This window comes from Phyllobates terribilis, unplaced genomic scaffold, assembly GCF_046119375.1.
Source record: "Phyllobates terribilis strain yellow unplaced genomic scaffold, ASM4611937v1 Scaffold_4__5_contigs__length_816908805, whole genome shotgun sequence".
Lineage (NCBI taxonomy): Eukaryota > Metazoa > Chordata > Amphibia > Anura > Dendrobatidae > Phyllobates > Phyllobates terribilis.
This window is the reverse complement of record NW_027362764.1, coordinates 106,389,973-106,403,448: the sequence shown is the minus strand read 5'-3', so window position 1 is coordinate 106,403,448 and position 13,476 is coordinate 106,389,973.

The window sequence follows — 13,476 nt, the reverse complement described above, 5'->3', positions numbered from 1 at the left end:
TTTTGAATCTTATAATGTAGTGTTATACGTCAGTTGTGTAGGACAACCTGACGAACACTAAAGAACTGTCGTATGTCAACCTGGCGAACACTATGTCAGTTGCAGTTAGTATGCTTGAGTGCATATAAAAGGGTGTGGCCGCCCTTTGTCTGGGCTGGGACGCTGATCCTGCCTCGGTTTTATGCTTGCACCAGGGATCCAGTCTCTCTGTCCTTGTCCATATGTATGTCACTTGACAAATGGTAAGGTTTTTAATATTAGAGTTAGGACTGTCCCACAAGGGATGCCGTGACGTGGCGGGACAGCTTTTACATTATTTTGATCAAAATTATGTTAACTAAATACCCTTTATTATTTATTATTATTTTTGCACTGTGTGATTTATACATTTACTTTTAATCATTTGGGTATTTTTCTTGTCTTTGGTTTCTCTTTGTCTAATGGCCTTGTGTGAACATGCATTTACATTTTGCATGCACATCAATTTATGTTCCAGTTCACACCTTCAGGTTTTTCTTTGCAGTTAGTATGCTTGAGTGCATATAAAAGTGTGTGGCCGCCCTTTGTCTGGGCTGGGACGCTGATCCTGCCTCGGTTTTATGCTTGCACCAGGGATCCAGTCTCTCTGTCCTTGTCCATATGTATGTCACTTGACAAATGGTAAGGTTTTTAATATTAGAGTTAGGACTGTCCCACAAGGGATGCCGTGACGTGGCGGGACAGCTTTTACATTATTTTGATCAAAATTATGTTAACTAAATACCCTTTATTATTTATTATTATTTTTGCACTGTGTGATTTATACATTTACTTTTAATCATTTGGGTATTTTTCTTGTCTTTGGTTTCTCTTTGTCTAATGGCCTTGTGTGAACATGCATTTACATTTTGCATGCACATCAATTTATGTTCCAGTTCACACCTTCAGGTTTTTTCTTTGCAGTTAGTATGCTTGAGTGCATATAAAAGGGTGTGGCTGCTCTTTGTCTGGGCTGGGACGCTGATCCTGCCTCGGTTTTATGCTTGCACCAGGGATCCAGTCTCTCTGTCCTTGTCCATATGTATGTCACTTGACAAATGGTAAGGTTTTTAATATTAGAGTTAGGACTGTCCCACAAGGGATGCCGTGATGTGGCGGGACAGCTTTTACATTATTTTGATCAAAATTATGTTAACTAAATACCCTTTATTATTTATTATTATTTTTGCACTGTGTGATTTATACATTTACTTTTAATCATTTGGGTATTTTTCTTGTCTTTGGTTTCTCTTTGTCTAATGGTCTTGTGTGAACATGCATTTACATTTTGCATGCACATCAATTTATGTTCCAGTTCACACCTTCAGGTTTTTTCTTTGCAGTTAGTATGCTTGAGTGCATATAAAAGGGTGTGGCCGCCCTTTGTCTGGGCTGGGACGCTGATCCTGCCTCGGTTTTATGCTTGCACCAGGGATCCAGTCTCTCTGTCCTTGTCCATATGTATGTCACTTGACAAATGGTAAGGTTTTTAATATTAGAGTTAGGACTGTCCCACAAGGGATGCCGTGACGTGGCGGGACAGCTTTTACATTATTTTGATCAAAATTATGTTAACTAAATACCCTTTATTATTTATTATTATTTTTGCACTGTGTGATTTATACATTTACTTTTAATCATTTGGGTATTTTTCTTGTCTTTGGTTTCTCTTTGTCTAATGGCCTTGTGTGAACATGCATTTACATTTTGCATGCACATCAATTTATGTTCCAGTTCACACCTTCAGGTTTTTACTATGTCAGTTGTGTAGTGTTCGTCAGGTTGTCATACGTCAGAAATTAATTTAGTAGGGCATGGAAGTATGGTGCCTTTTGAAGCATTCTTTCATGCACAGGCCAGGTTTGTCAGGGCAGGTGTCACATTGATAAATGGTGTCCTTGCGTATATCCCTTTTTGAACACACTCGGCACCTCTTTTGTGACTTACCTTTTTTTCCGATGTGAGTGACCACCCCCGGGAAATGCTGGCCTGGTACAATTTGAGGTCCTTCAGTTCCAGAAGTGCTGGGGCCCGCTCCGTCACCACTGCCAAATATCAAGGCCTTGATAACTACCTCCTGGAAGAGATGATACGACATAGAAGTCTGGCCTGCACTTTGTGACAGAAGGAAAGTGTTGTGCATTGCCATCTGAACAATGTGCACGGCCAGCTTCTTATACCATACCTTGGCCTTTCTCAAAGCACTGTACGGCTGGAGGACTTGATAAGAGAGATCAACTCCCCCCATGTACTTGTTGTACCTCACTACCCAGTCTGGTTTGACAACATGTGTAGTGGAACCTCGTACAGTGCTGAAGGTGCTGCCATCTAAGCAGCTGCCCAATTAGCGTCTTTGGGAGGCCTCTCTGGTTTTTGTGGACCGTACCGCAAGCTTCGCTACCTTGTGCAGAGAGGGACTTGAAGAGCAGGATACTTGCATAAAAGTTATCCACGTAGAGGTGATAACCTTTATCCAGCAGTGGGTGCACCAAATCCCATACAATTTTCCCACTCACTCCCAGAACAGGGGGGCATTCAGGGAGTTCAATCCAGGAGTCCTTCCCTTCGTAAACTCTAAACTTGTGAGTGTACCCTGAGGTACTCTCACAAAGTTTATACAGCTTGATTCCATACCTAGCCCTCTTACTGGGCAGGTACTGCCGAAATCTAAGCCGCCCCTTAAAATGGATTAAGGACTCATCCACGCAGATGTCCCTTTGGGGCACGTACTGTACACTTCAGCAAACTTGTTGTTGAAGTGCTCGATGACCGACCGAACTTTGAAAAGACGATCAAAGTTCAGGTCATCGCATGCAGGACAACTTGCATTATCGTTGTAATGCAAGAACTTGTGGATGGCCTCAAAACGTGTCCGGATCATAACCGTGCGGAACACTGGAGCATTATACAAAATGTCAACACTCCAGTATTGCCGAATTTCTGGCTTCTTCAGGATCCCCATATGAAGAACCAGGCCCCAAATCTTCATAATTTCTACTGTGTCTACCGGAGACCAGTTAGAAAATGATGAAGAGGGGTTTTGTTCCAAAAATTGATGAGCGTACAAATTAGTTTAGCCCACCATGAGGTTTACGAAATCCTCAGAGAAAAAGACTTTGAAAAAGTCTGTTTCTGTGTGGCCGGTGGTGTCAAACTTGATTCCTGATTCCGCCACAAAATCAGGAATCAATGGCTCATAATTTTCGGGGGGCAAGATCCATATGGGGTCAGTAGTGGGGGCGCTTGTTCATCTTCTCTCCTAGGGCAACTGCATGGCGGTCCAGCAGCACCTGAGGAGGAAGAGGAGGAGGAGGAGGAGGATGAAGACGACGAGGAGTCGGAAAAATAAAGAAATGTGAGATCCTCGCCCTCGCTGTCAGTGTCGGAGGCAAGAAAAGCCCTCCGCTGAATAGCAAGTTTGGGATGAGCGGTACATTTTTTGTTATGTATGTGATGCGTGTGTGTCAGTACTTTATTTAGAGTGTGTGTGTGTGTCAGTGTGCTTGGTGTGAGCTTTTTTTTTTCGGAAAAAAAAAGAAAAACCGTAGGTGGTGCAAACAGTGGGCACCAGTGCAGATCAGTGAACTATGTCACCAATCAGCGCTCGACGGCTGCTGGATGTGTGCACGGATGTGGTGAAAAGGTCGGGGGGAGTGTAAAACAGCGAGCACAAGTGCGGATCAGTGATCTGTGGTCACTGATCAGTGCTCGGCTACTGCAGGAAGCACGAAAAAAAACAGACAAAAGTCAAGCGATCAAGTACTGATCAAGTAATGATCAGCACTTGGTGGCAGAAAGGCGGATGGGGAAGGTGGAGAGGAGGGGAGAAGGGGATTGGGGTGGATGAGGAGGGATCAAAAAATCCTACTTACAGTTGTCGTCTGTCAGATGTCTTCAGGAGCAGGAGTGGCAGTTGTGGTGTCACAGGCTTCTGTGGCACCGCAAGGCCCAGCACGGCTCACAATCAGACAGCGTGACCGCCCTCTAGAAAAGAAAAAAGATTAGTGGAAAAAAAAAGTGTAAAGTAGTGTGCGCGAGTGCTGATCGGCGATTTGCGTCAACTCTTGGCGGCTGCTAGATGGGTGCACGGAGGTGGTGCACAGTTGGGGGGGGGGAGAAAAAATGGACAGTGACAAAACAAGTCCTGGAAAACAGCGAGCACGGAGGTTGATCAGTAACGTAGTCACTGGTCAGCGCTCGACCGCTGCAGGACGCACAAAAAAAAACTGGGGGAGGGAAGGGAGGTAAAAAGGTGGTGGAGAGGGGTAAGAAGAGGGGGAGGGTGGAGAGGGGTAAGAAGAGGGGGAGGGTGGAGAGGGGGATTAGGGGTGGATGAGGGGAATTGAGGGTGGATGAGGGGAGATCAGAGATGGACTTACCAAAGTTCTTCTCTGTTCCTCTTTCAGTCTCTGTAGCAGGATCAGCAGTGGGAGTGACTCGCCCAGGGGGATATGGGGGGACTTGGTACCCGGGCCTTTACCTTCTTGGGATGTCACGGCGGTCGGCTCCCGGGCCCGTATCCTGGGGTCACTCTTAAAAGGGGCTGTTGCTTGAAGGGATGACAAATGGTTTTGACTCGTGACGCCACCTGTGGTTCCTGGTAATGGGTACCACCGCTCCTGCCGACTTCCGGGGGTGATGGGATGGCAGCTGAGATGTTTCTGCTCCCAACAGGTGGAGCGGGCCCCCGGGGCAGGGTTGATGGAAGGGATGGAGGTGAGAGGTGGCCCAGCCGGGTCAGGGGAGAATAACAGACATGCACACAGGGGATTCGCTTCAGTACCTTTACTGGTGTAGACGGCAGGTACGGTCCAGGGTACTTGGTAGGAAGGGTGCACTTCTGGACTCTCCCCAGTGAGCGGGTATAAAGCCTCCTTGTCTGTTTCTTCCTCTCTCTCTCTGAAGCTCCTGACCTGCTTGGAACTAGGCCTAGCTTCTGTACTCTTTCTCACTGTCTCATCTGTCTGCTTGGTGGTAAGAACTTTCCTCTGGCTACCACTATCCCTGGACGCTGGGGCCTTCATGGTTCCTAGTTCTTTGGATGGTTGCAGCTTCAGGTTGACCAGGGGTCTAGAATCCCCTTGGTATACCGGTTATTCCTACTGGGCGTAGAGGACCCTGTAGGTGCGGGCCCGGTGTCCGGCTTGTGTTCTGGGGTGAGCCTATGATGCTCCTCTGCCCACCAACACTTCTCTCTTCTCTCCTTGCCTCCGGCCACGCTCTAGGCCCTCAGGCTTCAGCACGTGCTTTAGGCCTTAACTTGCCCTCAGCACAGCAGCTAACATGTGCTGCTTCTTCGCTGCTCTAAAGTGTCAGCACACTCTGCCTACCTAACTCCACCCTTCAGTATATATATCCCTAACAGGGCTCCCTCTGGTGGTATGAGGTGGAAGGGTGGAGGTGTCTGTGTGTACTGATGGCCTCTTGTGGAGAAGTCCGTCCAGACACCCTTTTGGGTGCTGTGGTACCTGTGGGTAGCAGGGTGCCACAGGAGCAGCTTACCAGCAGGAGCCCAGCAGCAGGAGACTGGAGCAGCAGCAGGCCCAGCAGGAGCAGCGACCATAGCAGGAAGAGATGGTCTTGTGGTCTCACAGAGGCTTCTGTGGCACCACAAGGCCCAACACACCAGCGATCAAAAGTGTGACCGCTCTGTACAAATCCTCACCAAGTGTGAGGAGCTGCAAGGCGGTCACAGGGGGGTGATATGGTGGTGACAGGCAGGTCACAGGCCGGTCACCACCCGGTCACCTCCTGGTCAGGCACTCTGATTGGAGCGATCGATGTCATCATCAATCGCTCCAATCAGAGCCAGCTGGGGCCTGGATAGACACTACAGGGGGTCACAGGGAGGTGACAGGCTGGTCACAAGCCGGTCACTGCCCTGTGACCGTCTGGTCACCTCGCAGTCGGCATTCTGATTGGCGTGATCGATGTAATCGGCGATCGCACCAATCAGAGCGGTTGGGGAGAAGGCTGTGGTTTCTAGGCAACAGCCTAGGATCGGTGCTCCTAGGCTCCTAGCACATCACTGTTTTCGGCAATCTGATTGCCGGAAACAGTGAGAAATGCTGTGATTGGCTGTTCAGAATTGAACAGCCAATCACAGTGGTCGTGGTTGAAGGGGGCAGTGACACCCCCGGGATGCCTACGCCATCTACCTTGAGGTAAGATGGCGCCGGAAATTTAATGCGATCACCGCGACCGAAGTCGTGGTGCCACATTAAAGATCGCGCGTACTAATACGTATCTGGTCCATAAGACCCAGGGCGTAGATACGTATTAGTACGTATCATGTCAGAAAGGGGTTAAAGATGAAATGATCCCTAAAAGGCCTAAATAAAGAGGATATATTTCCTTTGTATTTTAGGCAAAATATAAAAATATATTCCCATTTTTTTCATTTTAAAAATTACAAAAAGGGAAATGGGCCAATGTAAACATTTGGGCACCCTTGGAGATTTGTGTGCTGAGTAGTGTTGAGCGAGTATGTTCTATTAACCCTTTCGCCGAGTATGCTCGGGCCGAGCTCCGAGTATTTATAGCTGCTTGGTGATAAGGTTAAATTGCTCCCGTGTGCATGATTTGCAACTGTTTGACTGCTTTATTACATGGGAGGAATGTCTATTTCTTACACATTCCTCACATGTAATAAAGCTGTCAAACAGTTGCAAATCATGCACACGGAGCGATTTAACCTTATCACCGAGCAGCTATAAATACTCGGAGCTCGGCCCGAGCATACTCGGACTGAACATACTCGCTCAACCCTAGTGCTGAGATAATTTTGACCAAGGTTTCAGACCTTAACTAGACTGTTAGGGTTATGGCTTGTTCACTATCATTGTTAAAGGAAAGGCCAGGTGATGCAATTTTTTTCAGCTTTATAAAAATCCAGCCCCTTCTAACCTTGTGCCAAAAAACAGCAGCCATGGCTTCTTCTAAGCAGCTGAATAAGCACTCTGAAAAGGAAAATGAAGGAGGCCCACAAAGCAGGAGAAGGCTATAAGAAGATAGCAAAGTGTTTTCAAATTGCACTTTCCTCACTTCAAAATGTAATTAAGAAATGGCAATTAACAGAAACAGTGGAGGTCAAGATAAGGTCTGGAACACCAAGCAAAATTTCAGTGAGAGCTGCTCGTAGGATTGCTAGCGAGGCAAATCAGAACCCCTGATTGACTGCAAAAGACCTTCAGAAAGATTTAGCAGACTCTGGAGTTGTGGTACATCGTTCTAATGTTCAGAGGCACTTGCACAAATATGGCCTTTATGGAAAAGTCATCAGAAGAAAACCTCTCCTGCATCCTCACCATAAAATTCTGAATCAGAAGTATGCAAAAGAATATCTAAACAAGCCTGATGCATTTTGGAATTAAGTCCTGTGGATGAATGAGCTTAAAATTGAACTCTTTGGCCACAATGATCAAAGGTATGTGTGGAGAAAAAAGGGATTTTCAGGAAAAGATCATCTTGCTAACCATTAAGCATGGGGGTGGATCAATCATGATTTGGAGTTGTGTTGCAGCCAATGGCATGGGGAACATTTCATGGGTAGAGGGAAGAATGGATTCAATGAAATTTCAACACATTCTTGATGCAAACATAACACCATCTGTAATAAAGCTGAATTTGAAAAGAGGATGGCTTCTACAAATGGATAATGATCCTAAACACACGTCAAAATCCACAATAGACTACCTCAAAAGGTGCAAGCTGAAGGTTTTACAATGGCCCTCACAGACTACTGATCTGAACATGATTGAAAATCTGTAGCTAGACCTCAAAATAGCAGAGGATGCAAGACGACCCAGGAATCTTACAGAACTGGAAGAATTTTCTAAGGAAGAATGGATGAAAATCCCTCAAATAAGAATTGAAAGATTCTTGGCTGGCAACAAAAAGAGTTTACAAGTAGTGTTGAGCCACCCCCCTAGTGTTCGGGTTCGGTTCGGTTCGTCGAACACCGGGATGTTCGAGGAACTGTTCGTCGAACTGTTCGTCGAACACCTTAGAACACCGTCGAACACCGTTAAAACCAATGGCAGGCAAACAAAAACACATAGAAACACATAGAAAACACCTGCAAAGGTGTCCAAAAGCTGACAAACTGCTCAGAAGACACTCTCTTTAAAAAAGCCGGCCGGCAAATTCAGCAGCGGCATACACCGGTACCCGACAATTTAGACAAGAAGGAATAGAGCATCACACATAGATTAGATAGATAGAAACATGTCAGTCACACATATAAGAAGCACAGTGACAGTGTTGGTTACTGCACTTGTCATTTAGTGTAAAGGATTTATTAAAAAAAATATTAGTGTTTTCATGCACCGTCTCTTTAAAAAAGCCGGCCGGCAATTCAGCATCTGTACCCGACAATTTAGAACAGAAAGAATAGAGCTTCACACATAGATTAGATAGATAGAAACATGTCAGTCACATATATAATAAGTACAGTGATAGTGTTGCTTACTGTACTTGTCATTTAGTGTAAAGGATTTATTTAAAAAAATAATAGTGTTTTCATGCACTGTCTCTTTAAAAAAGCCGGCCGGCAATTCAGCAGCGGTACCCGACAATTTAGAACAGAAAGATAGAGCATCACACATAGATTAGATAGATAGAAACATGTCAGTCACATATATATGAAGTACAGTGATAGTGTTGGTTACTGTACTTGTCATTTAGTATTAAAATAAAGGATTTATTATTAAAAAAATTGGCGTGGGGTTCCCCTTAATTTTAGGCTCTAGCGGAGGTTAAGCAGACGGCTGGGGCAGATTTTTGAAGCCTGGGAAGGGGGTAATACCCACGGAGCTTCCCAGGCTACTAATATCAGCCCCCAGCTGAATACATAGCCTTTACTAGCTATTAAAATGGGGGACCCCCCCAAAAAATGACGTGGGGTCCCCCCTAATTTAATAGCTAGCAAAGGCTAGGCAGACAGCTGGGGGCTGATATTAATAGCCCAGGAAGGGAGCCATGAATATTGGCCCCCTCCCAGGCTAGAAACACCAGCCGTCAGCCGCCCCAGAAATGGCGCATTCATAGGATGCGCCAATTCTGGCACTTAGCCTCGCTCTTCCCACTGCCCTGTAGCGGTGGCAGGGGGTAATAGGGTTGGGGTTGATGTCAGCTTATAATGCCAGCTGACATCAAGCCCAGGTTAGTAATGGAGAGGCGTCTATAAGACACCCCCATTACTAACCCCATAGTCAAAGTTAAAAAAAACACAAACACCCAGAATAAAGTCCTTTAATTGAAATAAAGACACAATCCTTTATTGTTCTAAATTAAACCATACTTACCGTCACGCCCATTCCAGCTGAAGCCAACGATCTCCTGCAATAAAAGAAAAATAATAAAGCAACCTCATCCTTACCTTTCCATGGTTCCCACGACAGCTTCAGCTCTGCTACATCGAGATGACAGGCTGGACCGCAGCAGAACGCTGCCATCGAGCCTGTCATCCCGCAGACACTGAGAAGCGCAGGCTTGCTTGCGCTGCTCAGCGTCTCTCTGTGACGACATCCAGATGAGCCGAGTTCATGTCCATTGAACTCGGCTCACCTCATGCACGTCACTGACAGCGTGGGAAAATTCTCCTGCACTCAGCACTTCAGCGTGAGAATTTTCCCACGCTGTCAGTGACGTGCAGGAGGTGAGCTGAGTTCATTGGACATGAGCTCACCTCATGCACATCACTGACAGCGTGGGAGAATTCTCCTGCACTCAGCACTTCAGCGTGAGAATTTTCCCACGCTGTCAGTGACGTGCATGAGGTGAGCCGAGTTCATTGGACATGACCTCGGCTCATCTGGATGCCGTCACAGCGAGACAGTGAGGAGCGCAAGCATGCCTGCGCTTCTCAGTGTCTGCGGGATGACAGACTGGATGGCAGCGTTCTGCTGCGGTCCAGCCAGTCATCTCGATGTAGCAGAGCTGAAGCTGTCGTGGGAACCATGGAAAGGTAAGGATGAGGTTGGTTTATTATTTTTCTTTTATTGCAGGAGATCGTTGGCTTCAGCTGGAATGGGTGTGATGGTAAGTATGGTTTAATTTAGAACAATAAAGAATTGTGTCTTTATTTCAATTAAAGGACTTTATTCTGGGTGTTGTGTTTTTTTTAAATACTTTACTAGAAATTCATGGCGGTCATGTCTAATACTGGCGTGACCCCATGAATTTTGGGCTTGGGGCCAGCTGATAATACCAAGCTGGCCCTAACCCCTTTATTACCCAGTGAGCCACCGCACCAGGGCCCTGGATGAGTTGGGTACAGCGCCAGAAGATGGCGCTTCTATGAACGCGCCATTTTCCGGGGTGGCTGCGGACTGCAATTTGTAGCGGGGGGGGGGCCCAGAAAGCTTGGGCCTCCCTGCGCTGCAGATTCCAGCCCCCAGCTGCCTAGTTGTACCTGGCTGGACACAAAAATAGGGCGAAGCCCCACGTACTTTTTTTTTAATTATTTCATGAAATTCATGAAATAATTAAGAAAAAAAGGCCTTCCCTATATTGTTGTGTCCGGCCAGGTACAAATAGGCAGCTGGTGGTTGGGGGCAGCCCGTTCCTGCCTGCTGTACCTGGCTGGACACAAATATAGTGCGAAGCCCCACTTCAATTTTTTTTAATTATTTCATGAAATTCATGAAATAATTAAGATAAAAAGGGCTTCCCTATATTGTTGTGTCCGGCCAGGTACAAATAGGCAGCTGGTGGATGGGGGCAGCCCGTTCCTGCCTGCTGTACCTGGCTGGACACAAATATAGTGCGAAGCCCCACTTCAATTTTTTTTAATTATTTCATGAAATTCATGAAATAATTTAAAAAAAATTGACGTGGGGCTTCGCACTATATTTGTGTCCAGCCAGGTACAGCAGGCAGGAACGGGCTGCCCCCAACCACCAGCTGCCTATTTGTACCTGGCCGGACACAACAATATAGGGAAGCCCTTTTTTTCTTAATTATTTCATGAAATAATTTAAAGAAAATTGACGTGGGGCTTCGCCCTGTTTTTGTGTCCAGCCAGGTACAACTAGGCAGCTGGGGGCTGGAATCCGCAGCGCAGGGAGGCCCAAGCTTTCTGGGCCACCCCCGCTGCAAATTGCAGTCCGCAGCCACCCCGGAAAATGGCGCGTTCATAGAAGCGCCATCTTCTGGCGCTGTACCCAACTCATCCAGGGCCCTGATGCGGTGGCTCACTGGGTAATAAAGGGGTTAGGGCCAGCTTGGTATTATCAGCTGGCCCTAAGCACGAAATTCATGGGGTCACGCCAATATTAGACATGACCACCATGAATTTCTAGTAAAGTATTTAAAAAAAACACAACACCCAGAAAAAAGTCCTTTAATTGAAATAAACACACAATTCTTTATTGTTCTAAATTAAACCATACTTACCATCACGCCCATTCCAGCTGAAGCCAACGATCTCCTGAAATAAAAGAAAAATAATAAAGCAACATCATCCTTACCTTTCCATGGTTCCCATGACAGCTTCAGCTCTGCTACATCGAGATGACAGGCTGGACCGCAGCAGAACGCTGCCATCCAGCCTGTCATCCCGCAGACACTGAGAAGCGCAGGCTTGCTTGCGCTCCACAGTGTCTCTCTGTGAGGGCATCCAGATGAGCCGAGTTAATGTCCAATGAACTCGGCTCACCTCATGCACGTCACTGACAGCGTGGGAAAATTCTCCTGCACTCAGCGCTTCAGCGTGGGAGAATTCTCACACTGAAGCGCTGAGTGCAGGAGAATTCTCCCACGCTGTCAGTGACGTGCAGGAGGTGAGCTGAGTTCATTGGACATGAGCTCACCTTATGCACGTCACTGACAGCGTGGGAGAATTCTCCTGCACTCAGCGCTTCAGCGGGAGAATTCTCACGCTGAAGCGCTGAGTGCAGGAGAATTCTCCCACGCTGTCAGTGACGTGCAGGAGGTGAGCTGAGTTCATTGGACATGAGCTCACCTTATGCACGTCACTGACAGCGTGGGAGAATTCTCCTGCACTCACCGCTTCAGCTTGAGAATTTTCCCACGCTGTCAGTGACGTGCATGAGGTGAGCCGAGTTCATTGGACATTAACTCGGCTCATCTGGATGTCGTCACAGAGAGACGCTGAGCAGCACAAGCAAGCCTGCGCTTCTCAGTGTCTGCGGGATGACAGGCTGGATGGCAGCGTTCTGCTGCGGTCCAGCCTGTCATCTCGATGTAGCAGAGCTGAAGCTGTCGTGGGAACCATGGAAAGGTAAGGATGAGGTTGCTTTATTATTTTTCTTTTATTGCAGGAGATCGTTGGCTTCAGCTGGAATGGGCGTGACGGTAAGTATGGTTTAATTTAGAACAATAAAGGATTGTGTCTTTATTTCAATTAAAGGACTTTATTCTGGGTGTTTGTGTTTTTTTTAACTTTGACTATGGGGTTAGCAATGGGGGTGTCTTATAGACGCCTCTCCATTACTAACCTGGGCTTGATGTCAGCTGGCATTATAAGCTGACATCAACCCCAACCCTATTACCCCCTGCCACCGCACCAGGGCAGCGTGGAAGAGCGAGGCTAAGTGCCAGAATTGGCGCATCCTATGAATGCGCCATTTCTGGGGCGGCTGACGGCTGGTGTTTCTAGCCTGGGAGGGGGCCAATATTCATGGCTCCCTTCCTGGGCTATTAATATCAGCCCCCAGCTGTCTGCCTAGCCTTTGCTAGCTATTAAATTAGGGGGGACCCCACGTCATTTTTTTTGGGGGGTCCCCCATTTTAATAGCTAGTAAAGGCTATGTATTCAGCTGGGGGCTGATATTAGTAGCCTGGGTAGCTCCGTGGGTATTACCCCCTTCCCAGGCTTCAAACATCTGCCCCAGCCATCTGCTTAACCTCCGCTAGAGCCTAAAATTAAGGGGAACCCCACGCCAATTTTTTTAATAATAAATCCTTTATTTTAATACTAAATGACAAGTACAGTAACCAACACTATCACTGTACTTCATATATATGTGACTGACATGTTTCTATCTATCTAATCTATGTGTGAAGCTCTATTCTGTCTGTTATAAATTGTCGGGTACCGCTGCTGAATTGCCGGCCGGCTTTTTTAAAGAGACGGTGCATGAAAACACTATTATTTTTTTTGATAAATCCTTTACGCTAAATGACAAGTACAGTAAGCAACACTGTCACTGTACTTCGTATATATGTGGCTGACATGTTTCTATCTATCTAATCTATGTATGATGCTCTATTCTGTCTGTTATAAATTGTCGGGTACCGCTGCTGAATTGCCGGCCGGCTTTTTTAAAGAGAGAGTGCATGAAAACACTATTATTTTTTTAAATAAATCCTTTACACTAAATGACAAGTACAGTAATCAACACTGTCACTGCACTTCTTATATATGTGACTGACATGTTTCTATCTATCTAATCTATGTGTGATTCTCTATTCCTTCTATTCTAAATTGTCGGG